General features: G+C 35.3%; 1 protein-coding gene across 1 annotated transcript in view; it reads right to left on the bottom strand.

The window, feature by feature from the left end:
- Oatp30B (Organic anion transporting polypeptide 30B) overlaps positions 1 to 11,803 on the bottom strand; it is a 56,981-nt gene extending 45,178 nt beyond the window's left edge. Inside the window, exon 1 of the mRNA XM_090154929.1 lies at positions 11,481 to 11,803. The gene's annotated coding sequence lies outside the window, so the exon portion shown is untranslated. The remainder of the gene's footprint in view (positions 1 to 11,480) is intronic.
- Positions 11,804 to 12,195: the final 392 nt, after the last annotated feature.

Genomic DNA, 12,195 nt, shown 5'->3' with positions numbered 1-12,195 from the left:
TGTATTAATAAAGAGAGAACGTCTCTAGAAGATGGAATGGAAATTGGCGCGCCGGAGAATACAAATACGCCCTTTGCCCTTTCGACCCCTACCACCACTACATACACCATCCAGCCAAATTGTCCTAATTATTACGTAAACTGACTCCCCCTTTTCGGCTTTCCGTTGCTATGCAACGAGTTTTGAAATTTTTAATGTTTAGGCTTAGTTTCTCTTTTCGATATAACAGTCGCCAGCCAGATTTCCCGCACGGTACTGATGAGTTCCAAATAGAACGAAACCGGTCTACCGTTGGAATTTCTGGCTATTTTATTTATTTTTTATGTAGTTTATTACTCGAAGATCTATTTGATCCGAGATTCGCGTTTTTTGTTTGCTCGAAGACCTATCGGTACTAGTTATTAGTAAGTTTTTTAATTTCTTCAAATTAATTAATTATGGACTTATCTACTTTTTCGCGTATTTTATTATCGAATATATTATAGTTTCTCGACGAACCTGGGGCGTGATTCTACTCTTATCGTTAGGAGTTAACGAAAGAAAATTTTCGTTGACTCCATTGAAATTATATTAGCTAACGAATAATTATTTTCGTTAAGTAGCTAACGATAAGAGTAGAATCACGCCCCAGGTTGGATTTAACGTAGCCCCAAACCAGTTCCGATTAGTCACGGACTCAATGGGTTAAAAGGGCTCGGCTCCTCCAACGCGCTAGCTTCACCCAGATTGACGTACCGGTTTTTGACTCGCACCTGCCCGTTACAAAGAAGTTATAATTACCAAAGACGAAGCTTATGCCGATGTTTAAATACGTAAACAGAATATTTAGTCAAGTAGTCAAAATTATTTTAAACATTCATTTCACTAGGGTTGATCTGTAGGGACGAATTCACGACCGCATCGTGCTGGACTAAAAAAAACTGCAGACTTCATTCGAAGTTCATTTATAATGTAACACGATCTTCCGTCGTTCCAAGAAACCATCTAATCAGTAGACGTATTATCGTATATAATATATGCGAAAAAGCCATTAAAAAATGGCAAGGGATCATCCAAAACTGGGATGAAACTGAGGCAAAAACGTGTCTGAGTTTTATGGGTTAGTAGACCGAGTTTCGGATTACGAACTTTTGTATTCTTTAAAAATTATGAGGAATTTTCACGACCTTTTTTTTATTCGATTAACCGTCATATTATAGCTACCAGCAAAAAAAAATAAAATAGACTAATAGACTACCGGACCAGAATCTAGATTACACGCTCGATTATTTTAGGGTGGCGCCGCTTGTAGCGCCATGGTGTCCGATTTTGGAAATATTTCCACCCAAATATTAATAAACAAAATAAGCCCTACAAAGTTAGGCGGATAATGTAATTATTTATACTTAGGCCTAATATCAGGGTTCCCAGCCAATAGTGATCAAAAATATATAGGAAAATTATAGGATCAAAATTAAAAAATTATGGGCTAATTATTGGATCTAAATTCCCAAATTATAAAATAATTATAGGATAAAAATAAAAAATATGGGACTAAATTACCCAATTTAAAGATGTTTTATAGAATTATAATCTAAATTACGAATTTGAAGGAATTTTTATAGAATTATTATCTAAATTACCAATTTAAATGAGTTTTATAGGGTTAAAATATAGAAATGAAGTTTTATCGCGTGCATTTAAATGGAGTCCTAACAGATTATAAAAAGAAATTGCAAATCTTTTCAAATTCGCTCCTTGGTGAACAATTTCATTGCTTTCCGAGAAAAACGACCATAAATATATATATCTTTTTTGGTATGTAAGTCTTAACATTTATAAGTTGGGTTCTACAAGAATTTGCTAAAAATGGAATTATAGGATTTTATAGGACCATTTCAGAATTATAGGATGGCTGAGATACCTAACATCGTTAACTAACGTCTTAATGCACGTGTTTTGTAATTGGGTGGAAAGTTTCACGATTCGGTCGCTAGGAGCGCTGGTGGTCGATACCATTAGAAAAATGTACTTACGTAGTTTATTTAATAGTCTAAGCTGAAACTTTCAGAAACCCTTACGTACGCGACAATATCGGCTTGCTTTTTATTTTAGAAATAAGTGATCCCAGAGAGAAATTAGATAAAGTTCTAAAAAAGGCACGAACTGGAACTCTGGGCCTTGGCGATCTTCAAAGCCCTTTTCAATTGACGACTAATTGCTACCGCAGCCCACGTTTAATCCCTCTACTCCCTAAAATAACAATCTCGCGAATAAATATCAAAGGGCAAGTTTCAACGAGAAAAGGTAGACGTGGATTATTTTACCGCATTCCGAGCGACCTATAAATAACAAAAAAAACTGAAGCTTATAAAAAAGCGTTGACACCAAAATAATGAAAAATATATATATCCTTTTTTTATCAAAATGGGCGTCATTTTATTAAATTTCACGAGTGGTCTGAAATATGGGACGCCGAAGAGTAGAATCAAGTTCTTCCTAAACGGAACTACCATCTAGCCTACATTAAAGCCAAGGCCTAAGGCCTCTAAGTTTCGGAGAAAACTATTCGCGAGTGAAAAAAACTGGAAGTGAAATTTGGAACGATCATCTTTGCAAAAACTCGTCAAAGTGATATTTCAAATTTTTTTGTTGCCAAGGACGTTCGACGATTGTCTGGTTAAGCCTTGGATCTGCCATTATAAGGTCTACATTCTTTGTTACAGGGTTCGATCCGAGGATATTTTCGACGTAAAAATTGCGTGAAAAAGTTAAATGAAAAAAATATCTGTACTTTAGAAATTCTTGGACGTCATTTCGTGGACAATTTTAAGAAGATTACAATCTCAGTATGGTTTAATAATGTTTTTCGACTTCAAACCAATTTCGATAGAGCAAAAAATAAATATCGGGGTGTTAGCGATAAAAGTTGATAAAAAATTCGAAGATAAAAGTTTCCAGTTTAAGGTTCTAACAGTAATAAAAATATCACTGCAAAATAATAAAAACTTGACACCTTTAACAAAATAATAACGTACAACTTTCGATAAGTTTTCGAATAAAAAGTCAATATTTTTCGGCGTAAAAAGCGTAGGTTTCCATTCCAGGGTGTGACAATTCTTGACCCTTTTTATATCGATTTTCCAATCTTTCGTGTAGCCGCCCTAATAAAAATAATCATACATAGATAGTTCGTGGGTCGCGTGGATACTTTCTCAGTCGTTAAGCCTTTGAATATTAACACCAGCCTCTTTTTTTAAACGATCCAACGCCTTAATATTATGCAAAGGAAATGAGGTAAGAAAAAGGAACCGTTAATTAATGTAACCTCCGTTGCTATAATTTATCCAGAAGGAACTTTCCACGTTGGTGCGTATTTAATGGACGCAAACCCACGATTACAATTTTTTTAAATATAAATTTCCGCAACGCGTCATAATCGGAGAGTTCCCATAGTTTCCAACTGAAATTAAAGCGTCTTTGAACCTTCAACCTTTGAACCATTGCGGAGGTCGTTTTGGATATGATAAGGAGATGCAAGACGGTTTGTATCTTAACGCTACCAGAAGTAAATAATATTACTGTTACTGGGGAAGTATACATATAGAACGTTGAGTTGAAACCTGTACCTTTCACTAGATTTGGAAGATTTCAATCGTAACTGTATTGTCGGGAGTTTGGCAGTTTTCAATAATACGTGTACCTTAGCGGGATTAGGCAGTTTTCAAGGGTACGTGTACCTTAGCGGGATTAGGGCAGTTTTCAATAATACGTGTACCTTAGCGGGATTAGGGCAGTTTTCAATGATACGTGTACCTTAGCGGGATTAGGGCAGTTTTCAATGGTACGTGTGCCTTAGCGGGATTAGGGCAGTTTTCAATAGTACGTGTACCTTAGCGGGATTATGGCAGTTTTCAATGGGATTAGGCAGTTTTCAATGGTACGTGTACCTTAGCGGGATTAGGCAGTTTTCAATGGTACGTGTACCTTAGCGGGATTAGGGCAGTTTTCAATGGTACGTGTACCTTAGCGGGATTAGGGCAGTTTTTAATGGTACGTGTACCTTAGCGGGATTAGGGCAGTTTTCAATGGTACGTGTACCTTAGCGGGTTTGGGCAGTTTTCAATGGTACGTGTACCTTAGCGGGTTTGGGCAGTTTTCAATGGTACGTGTACCTTAGCGGGATTAGGCAGTTTTCAATGGTACGTGTACCTTAGCGGGATTAGGCAGTTTTCAATGGTACGTGTACCTTAGCGGGATTAGGGCAGTTTTCAATGGGATTAGGGCAGTTTTCAATGGGATTAGGCAGTTTTCAATGGGATTAGGCAGTTTTCAATGGTACGTGTACCTTCGCAAAATTATTTTATTTTTATTATTCCGCGGTTATCAAGAATGTATTTATTTACACTTAAGAAGAATTACTATATTGAATCGATTTGCTGGAACCATGGTCTAATTCCCCCCTGGCACGAGAAGGGGAAGCAAACACGTCACCGGAGTACACTTCAGCCGAAGATGTAAGTGACCAATGAGATGCCGTTCTGATTTAGTTTGTTGCATTGCGCTAATAATCGTAATTATTCCGAAAGTAGAAATAAATATATTATTTAAATAAATACTTAATTGCACTAATTACGAAAGTCCTTTATTCTATGGTTAAAATTTAAAGTCATTTAAAATCCCTATCGTTCAATTTTAAAAGTCATTTAAAATCCCAAACAAAACTATTTAATTGGGTTCGTTGATTACAATTTCAAAAAAGGTTGGCACTTTTTGGATTTTTCAATAAAAATCAAATTGATTTTTTTATTTAAATCATATTTTTTTATTTTTATTTTACAATTAATGGCTCTTTCCCTATATAACTAACGGATATTTTTAATTTCATCAGTTAGCTAATCATGAATTAATTGAAATCTTAATAAAATTTAATTACTATTTAATACATTAGTTGGCTCAGATTTTCTACGTATTTTAATTTTTAAGAACCTATTTTTTGCCATTTTTTATTCATCCATTGTAATTCATGTGTGATTAAATCAATGATTTAAAAAAAAATTACTTGATTAAAATCAGCCAATCCTGATGACTTGAGCCTAAGGTGGTGTCTTGGGTATTAGCCTAGCTGATTATTATTATTATTATTATTATTATTATTATTATAATTTCTAAGTTTATTTGTTTTTACTCGCTTTGTTAACTTTTTATAAATTAGGCCAAAACTACTCGCTCGCTTTGGGACGAAAAGAATGCACCTTTTACCCCAAACTACCAACTTCTTCCATGCAAAAACAGCCAAACTGTATTTTGAAGTTGCTCGCTGTTTCCTAAAAAATTACTCCAAAACTAGCGAATAGTTTTTGCCTAATTTTAGAATTTATATCATTTTCCTGAATAGATGTAATTTTGTGATAGTTGATACACTATTGTCAATAAAAAAACATTTGGAAATTTTCAGGGGCGACTCACATTTTCAAGCGAATAGCATTAGCACTATAAAGGACGATGGATGGTGCACGAAAATAAAAATCAAAACACTGATAAGACTAAATTGTAGAAATCAAGTCGGTGAACCGTCAAAGTACCATTTCAGCCAGTACAACGATCAACAATCTAAATGTTTATTTTATTAGATGAAACGGATGTTTTGGGTGGGATTTAGAAGGCGTAAAATTTTACGAGGAACAGGAAACGAATACTCGAAGGTTCAGCACTCCAGAACAGTTGGGAAAGAAAAAAAGATTTATAGAAAAAACGCCGAGTGTTTGAGTTTCGTTAAAAGGAGTTGCAATCTAGAATTTTAATCTTTCCTCTCCAAAAGCCTCGCGAGATTCTTGGCAATGACTTTTTATTTAACCTCGTGGTTGTATTTTTTTGCCGAGTAGACTGAAGATAATGCTCGCGAAATATTCCAAATAAAAGCTTATTAATATTTAAAGGTCCGCGATGTTGCTAGCAACGAACGAAAGGGGGCGTTCACTACACGGATCACATGTTATCCAGTCGAACGATTTTACCAAAACATGCAAGCTTGAGGTTGCAGAGTTGGCTGATTAAATCAAGATTTAAATCAAGTGATTTTTTTAAATCATTGATTTAAAGCACCAAATGTATTTCAATGGAGGAATAAAAATGGCTAAAAATATATTCTTAAAAAATTAAAATGCATAGAAAATTTGAGCAAATGATAAAAATAAGTTGGTTCCAATAATCTGACACATGCGCAGTTAGAAGGAATACCAGACTAAGATTGTACTTCAACGTCATACATCAGCGCGACCTCGGTGACCTATGACGTCAATTACCAACCTAATAGTTATTTTTAAACCGACAGATGGCGATGCGGTTATTGAAATTCGCATATTGTTAGCGTTCCTTAAAATAACTGATTATTTAGATTATGGTAAGGGATCGAAACCAGCAACAAACACGTGGAATAATTTCCCCTTTGAAAACTGCCGTCGAAAAATGACATATCTGACACCTACGACAGTTAAAAGGAAAACCAAAAATTATAACCTCTCCTTTGTACGTAACCGTGCTCTAGATTTGGCATAGTATAACACCGTTCAAAGTTTATACATAAACACGAGTCTATAAATATATCGATCAATAGTTATCGCGGTAAAACGTTTCTAATAATACACACTACGAAAGGGACAGCTATAGGAAGAAGCGATTGACCCCGATTTTGCCTAAAATGTCGTTGTCCGATTACGAAAAGGAAGGTTAAATCTAATAAGACGGAGGGGACAGATGAAAAAAAAGGTACGGGAGAGCCGTCCAACACAGTTTATATCATTTTGCACGCCTAGAAAGAAGCGCCCAACGAGAAAATGGACGGAAATTGGAAGAAAAGGCTAGAAATTGAAGTACCATTAAGTTGGAGAAGAGAAAACTTGTAAAAGAACTTTAGCGGGGGAAAAACGCGGGAGAGAAAAGAGGCAATAACACTTAAGTTATTGATGTACAGGTTCCTTTTTTAGGGCTCGCCAAGGCTCTCGTTTCGTGGTGGAATTCTCGGGAAAGTAACAAATAAGAAAATACGATGTAAAAACAACTGAGCAATTCCAAGGATATACTTTCAAAATTGAGTTGATAGAAAGTTTAGGCCATTCTCGAATTGCATAATAATGGATTTGTTTGAGATTGGTTCAATTTGTACACTGTACAGGGTTCGTACCAAATTTCCGGAATTAAATTCCCTGGCATTTCTAGGTTTACCCTGACCAAATTGCCAAATTTCCCCTGACCACTTTTGTAGAATAAATGAATGGTTTGAGGTAAAATCTTGAACTGAAAACCTCACCCAACGGATCTCAATTGCATTGCAACGCGGTAACGCAGCTTCCGTTTTACACACTTTTTCCGCCGGGTTCCTCGTTAGAGAACTTTTTATATCGTCTACCTTAATTTTTTGTCCAATTTTGTATCTAAAATTTCGTCTTTTTATTATTTATTTTTAATACATCTTTCAAAAACTTATTTGCCTGATTTTATTGGGGTCCTTTTAAAATTCCCTGACCTTCTGGAATAATTTTCAAATTCCCTGACTTTTCCCTGACCTTTTGGAATAATTTTCAAATGTCCTGACTTTACCCTGATCATTTGAAATCATTTTCAAATTCCCTGACTTTACCCTGACCATTTGGAATCATTTTCAAATTCCCTGACTTTACCCTGACCTTTTGGAATCATTTTCAAATTCCCTGACTTTACCCTGACCTTTTGGAATCATTTTCAAATTCCCTGACTTTACCCTGACCTTTTGAAATCATTTTCAAATTCCCTGACTTTACCCTGACCATTTGGAATCATTTTCAAATTCCCTGACTTTACCCTGACCTTTTGGAATCATTTTCAAATTCCCTGACTTTACCCTGACCTTTTGGAATAATTTTCAAATTCCCTGACTTTACCCTGACCTTTTGGAATAATTTTCAAATTCCCTGACTTTACTTTGACCTTTTGGAATAATTTTCAAATTACCTGACTTTACCCTGACCTTTTGGAATAATTTTCAAATTCCCTGACTTTACCCTGACCTTTTGGAATAATTTTCAAATTCCCTAACTTTACCCTGACCTTTTGGAATAATTTTCAAATTCCCTGACTTTACTTTGACCTTTTGGAATAATTTTCAAATTCCCTGACTTTACCCTGACCTTTTGGAATAATTTTCAAATTCCCTGACTTTACCCTGACCTTTTGGAATCATTTTCAAATTCCCTGACTTTACCCTGACCTTTTCGAATAATTTTCAAATTCCCTGACTTTACCCTGACCTTTTCGAATAATTTTCAAATTCCCTGACTTTACCCTGACCTTTTCGAATAATTTTCAAATTCCCTAACTTTACCCTGACCTTTTGGAATCATTTTCAAATTCCCTGACTTTACTTTGACCTTTTGGAATAATTTTCAAATTACCTGACTTTACTTTGACCTTTTGGAATAATTTTCAAATTCCCTGACTTTACTTTGACCTTTTGGAATAATTTTCAAATTCCCTGACTTTACCCTGACCTTTTGGAATCATTTTCAAATACCCAGATCATGTATGAACCCTACTATACGAGTAGTCTTTTCAATGGAGTAGTAGCCATAGCCGACATTATAGGTGCCAATTAGTGTTGTAGTTATTAGTCTAGGAATATAATACTGCGTACCTGGAACAGAAATTTGTATTCCCCCATCACGGACTCGCTGTTTTAGCTTCGGCAACGCGAGAGCTATACAATTTTGGACATACGAGCGTAGCGCCATCGTAAAAATAGGCGGAATTTTTTGTCTCTATAAATTTTACCTACTTTTCATTCTATTCACAAGGATTTTTTGTACAAGTTGAAACACGAATATTCTACCTGGATTCTAGGAAACTAATTTCGTAGATGTTTATTTAATTTGAAGACAAAATAAATAAATCTTTAACACGATTTTAAAGCCGGCACGCATTTCTAACCAAGTCCCAACGAACGAAATTTTGACTACGGTGTCCGCTAGGGGTCTCTAGTATCTTATGTCCTAATTCCCCACATTGCCAGGCCTATGAATCCCATATTTCCCCTCCAGTATTTCCATCCTCCCGAGGCCTTTTTTTCGAAAAAATACGGAAAAAAGATTTCATTCCATGATTAGTCTAATATAATGTTCGCAAATTTAAATAACGCGGAATTCTCGTCCAATTTTTCGAATCCGAAAGTAAAACTAAACCTCTAGGCTCTAGACTAGTTTAAACTGATTAACAATGTATCACTATTAATGTTTTGTAGTATGTTTACTGATATTATACATTTTATATCGATTAAAAGTTAAAAAAACATTAAAAACCCTTAAAAAGTAATTTATGTTTCAATTTTTTATTTTTCCGTTTTTTTACGGAAAATTTTCCGCATTTTATTTTTCCGGAAAATTAACAACACTAGTGGTAATATACATAGCGCCATTTATCTATAGAGCAATTAAATAAGAGTTTCAGTAATAGCACTGACATCTAGTGGATTTTGAAAACTTATTACGGTATTTTTCACAACAAAATGGAAAATCAAGGTGACGTCATAAAGGTCATGATAAGGTATGACGTCAATGTATCATCCTCGTACGATTTTTGGCCAAATTGCGCACGCGTCGGACATTATTGGAACTGGCTTATTTGTCCCTAATAACAATATGACAGCTCGTCTTGTCACTAATGAAGTCCACAGCGAGATCAATGGAAATCCAATAATTTCGGTATCGCGTACAGTCGACATTAGGGGACATCGATTGAAGGGAGACAGGACAATACATCTCCAAAATATAAGAACATGAATACTTGACTTTTTACGGTAGATAGCCGATAAATTGTCGTTTATTTGATGTCCAAATGAAGGTTTGCTATCGTCCAATATCAAGGTGTTTCTATCGTCCAAAATCATTGAATCGAGGTGTTCCTATCGTCCAAAATAATTGAATCAAGGTGTTCCTATCGTCCAAAATCATTGAATTAAGATGTTCCTATCGTCCAAAATCGAGGTGTTCCTATCGCCCAAAACCAAGGTGTCCCTATATCGTCCAAAAACAAGGTGTCCCTATATCGTCCAAGTCAAAGTATACAGTTGGGGCTATCTCGCGTTATAAAATGCATTGAAAGCACCTAACTATTCCCGTTAATTTGTACACTTTGGAAAGAGATTACTAAGATACGTCCTAGGACCAGGCTGATATGAAACAAAACGAAACGGTAATAAAAGTCAAATTAATTCACCAAAACAATGGACCCACCCCCTCCAAATACCTTTCAACTAAGCGCGATTAATATTCCTCAAAATAAGATGGATACTTTCTAAAAAACACCATTACGAAAAAAAAACATGATACCAGACCGGTTATACAACAAACGCTAGGTACGCGAGTACCCGTTTCAAGAGTGAAGATTGGGGGGGGGGGGGGGGGGCAACTCACCGACGGGGTATAAATTAATTTCGGACAGGATCAAAAACTTTCCATAACCTTTGGGTGTTCAAAGACTGAAGAAAAAATTGAGGAAATGAAACCACTTAATTTTCCTACGTTGACATTTTTTTTATTCCCCCTACCTAATTTACCCCCATTTTTAAAATATATATTTAAAAGCTTCCGTGATAGTAGTTTTATCTTTAAACGAACTATTTCGTGGACACGCTCGCGTAGTTACTGGGTTAAACGTTAAACCCTTTCTTGTCATTAAAAATGTTTTGACTTTTATGTGTTTTTCCCGTTTTCCAACAAAACGGCTACAAATTATCAAAATAAAAATTATTTGTCCTCCAAACTTTGCGTTTATCAAAATGATTTGGAAACTACCAGATGCTTTAATTTAAAATTAAAATTGAAGCATAAAAGTTATCAAATGCTTTTAAATTAAAGGACACACCGCCGTTTGAATTTAAACAGTTCCACGTGTTTGTTTCCAGAATATGATTGGTATATCAGGGACGAATTGTTTCAAACTCCGGTGTAGTCCTTTAAAATTAAAAATTAAAAGTATCTTTTTCGACTTTTATACGGTAATACGGCCATTTTGGGCTGGCCATAACGAAGAGTTCTTAAAAGGAAATGGTACTTAAATAATAATAATAATAATGTAAATTTTACACGAACTTACGTCATTACACCGCTTACTTGCTAAAGTTGCTAATGGAAATTCTTTTTAGGAAGACTGGTTTTGGCGGATTATTGGACCGTAAAGCGATCAATAATGGATTATTTAATACATTTTAAATTCTTCACATTTGGTATATTGAATATATATAGAATAACCAACCAGATGTATGGTAAACATTAGTATTATATTCGCAAAACCCACGCCGGCTTTCGAGAGAGTTTAAATATTTAAAAAAAAAAACCCAATTCCTCTTTTTTTTCGAAAAAAATACATCTATAAAAAATGATCCCACTATTTTAGCTACAAGCGTTAACTTGTCACGACAAGAAGTGGCCAAATATTTGTCGTAAAAATAATACGAAAGATAAACCACTCACTTTATACTGGATGGGGCAACAGAATTTGTTCTCTTGTGGATGATATATTTCGTGGGTAATAACGTTAGCAAGTGTCTCAAAAATTGGGAATGTTTCCAAATATACTTTCAGCGACGCAAAAAATATTATATCCGTTGCAAACGCGATATATTCAAAAAACGCGTTTTTAAAAACTAGAATATAGTTCGTTCCAACTCCGACTTCCCTTATCACCAAAAAAAAATAAAAACCAAAGCTACTTTTGTTAGTATTTCGAGAAATGGTAGTAACAGAAAACGTCACGCGCGCGAGAAGCGGACGACAGCTCGCTTTTGGTCCTCTAACGCTCTTTCCTACATCGACGAAAATGAGGGCTTAGAAACGACCCGCGGAAAGGGTTCGGGTTGGACGAGCGACCCCCCCCCCCCCCCGAAAAGTAACATCAAAATTGCGTCCCCCCTCCTTCTCTAAGTATATTACGAGGAAGTGATTGGACTATTTTTTAACCCAGATTGAAACGTAAAGAGCGACATCTGTTAGGGGACGCCAGAACTAAAATATTATTATTATAAAATTAATTTTAAATTTGTGAAAAATTAGATATCGCGTTTAAATTTAAATACTATAAAACATTTTTTTCTATGTTAGTAATAGTTTGGTATTGGTAGTTTTTAGGGAACCGATTTTTTAAATCGATATATTTATGAAGTAGCTGGCGCTAGTGTCGTTAGCCGGG

Source organism: Leiobunum rupestre, chromosome 7 (genome assembly GCF_980474605.1).
Source record: "Leiobunum rupestre chromosome 7, qqLeiRupe1.1.hap1, whole genome shotgun sequence".
Classification (NCBI taxonomy): Eukaryota; Metazoa; Arthropoda; class Arachnida; order Opiliones; family Sclerosomatidae; genus Leiobunum; species Leiobunum rupestre.
This window is presented reverse-complemented; position numbering and strand designations above follow the sequence as displayed.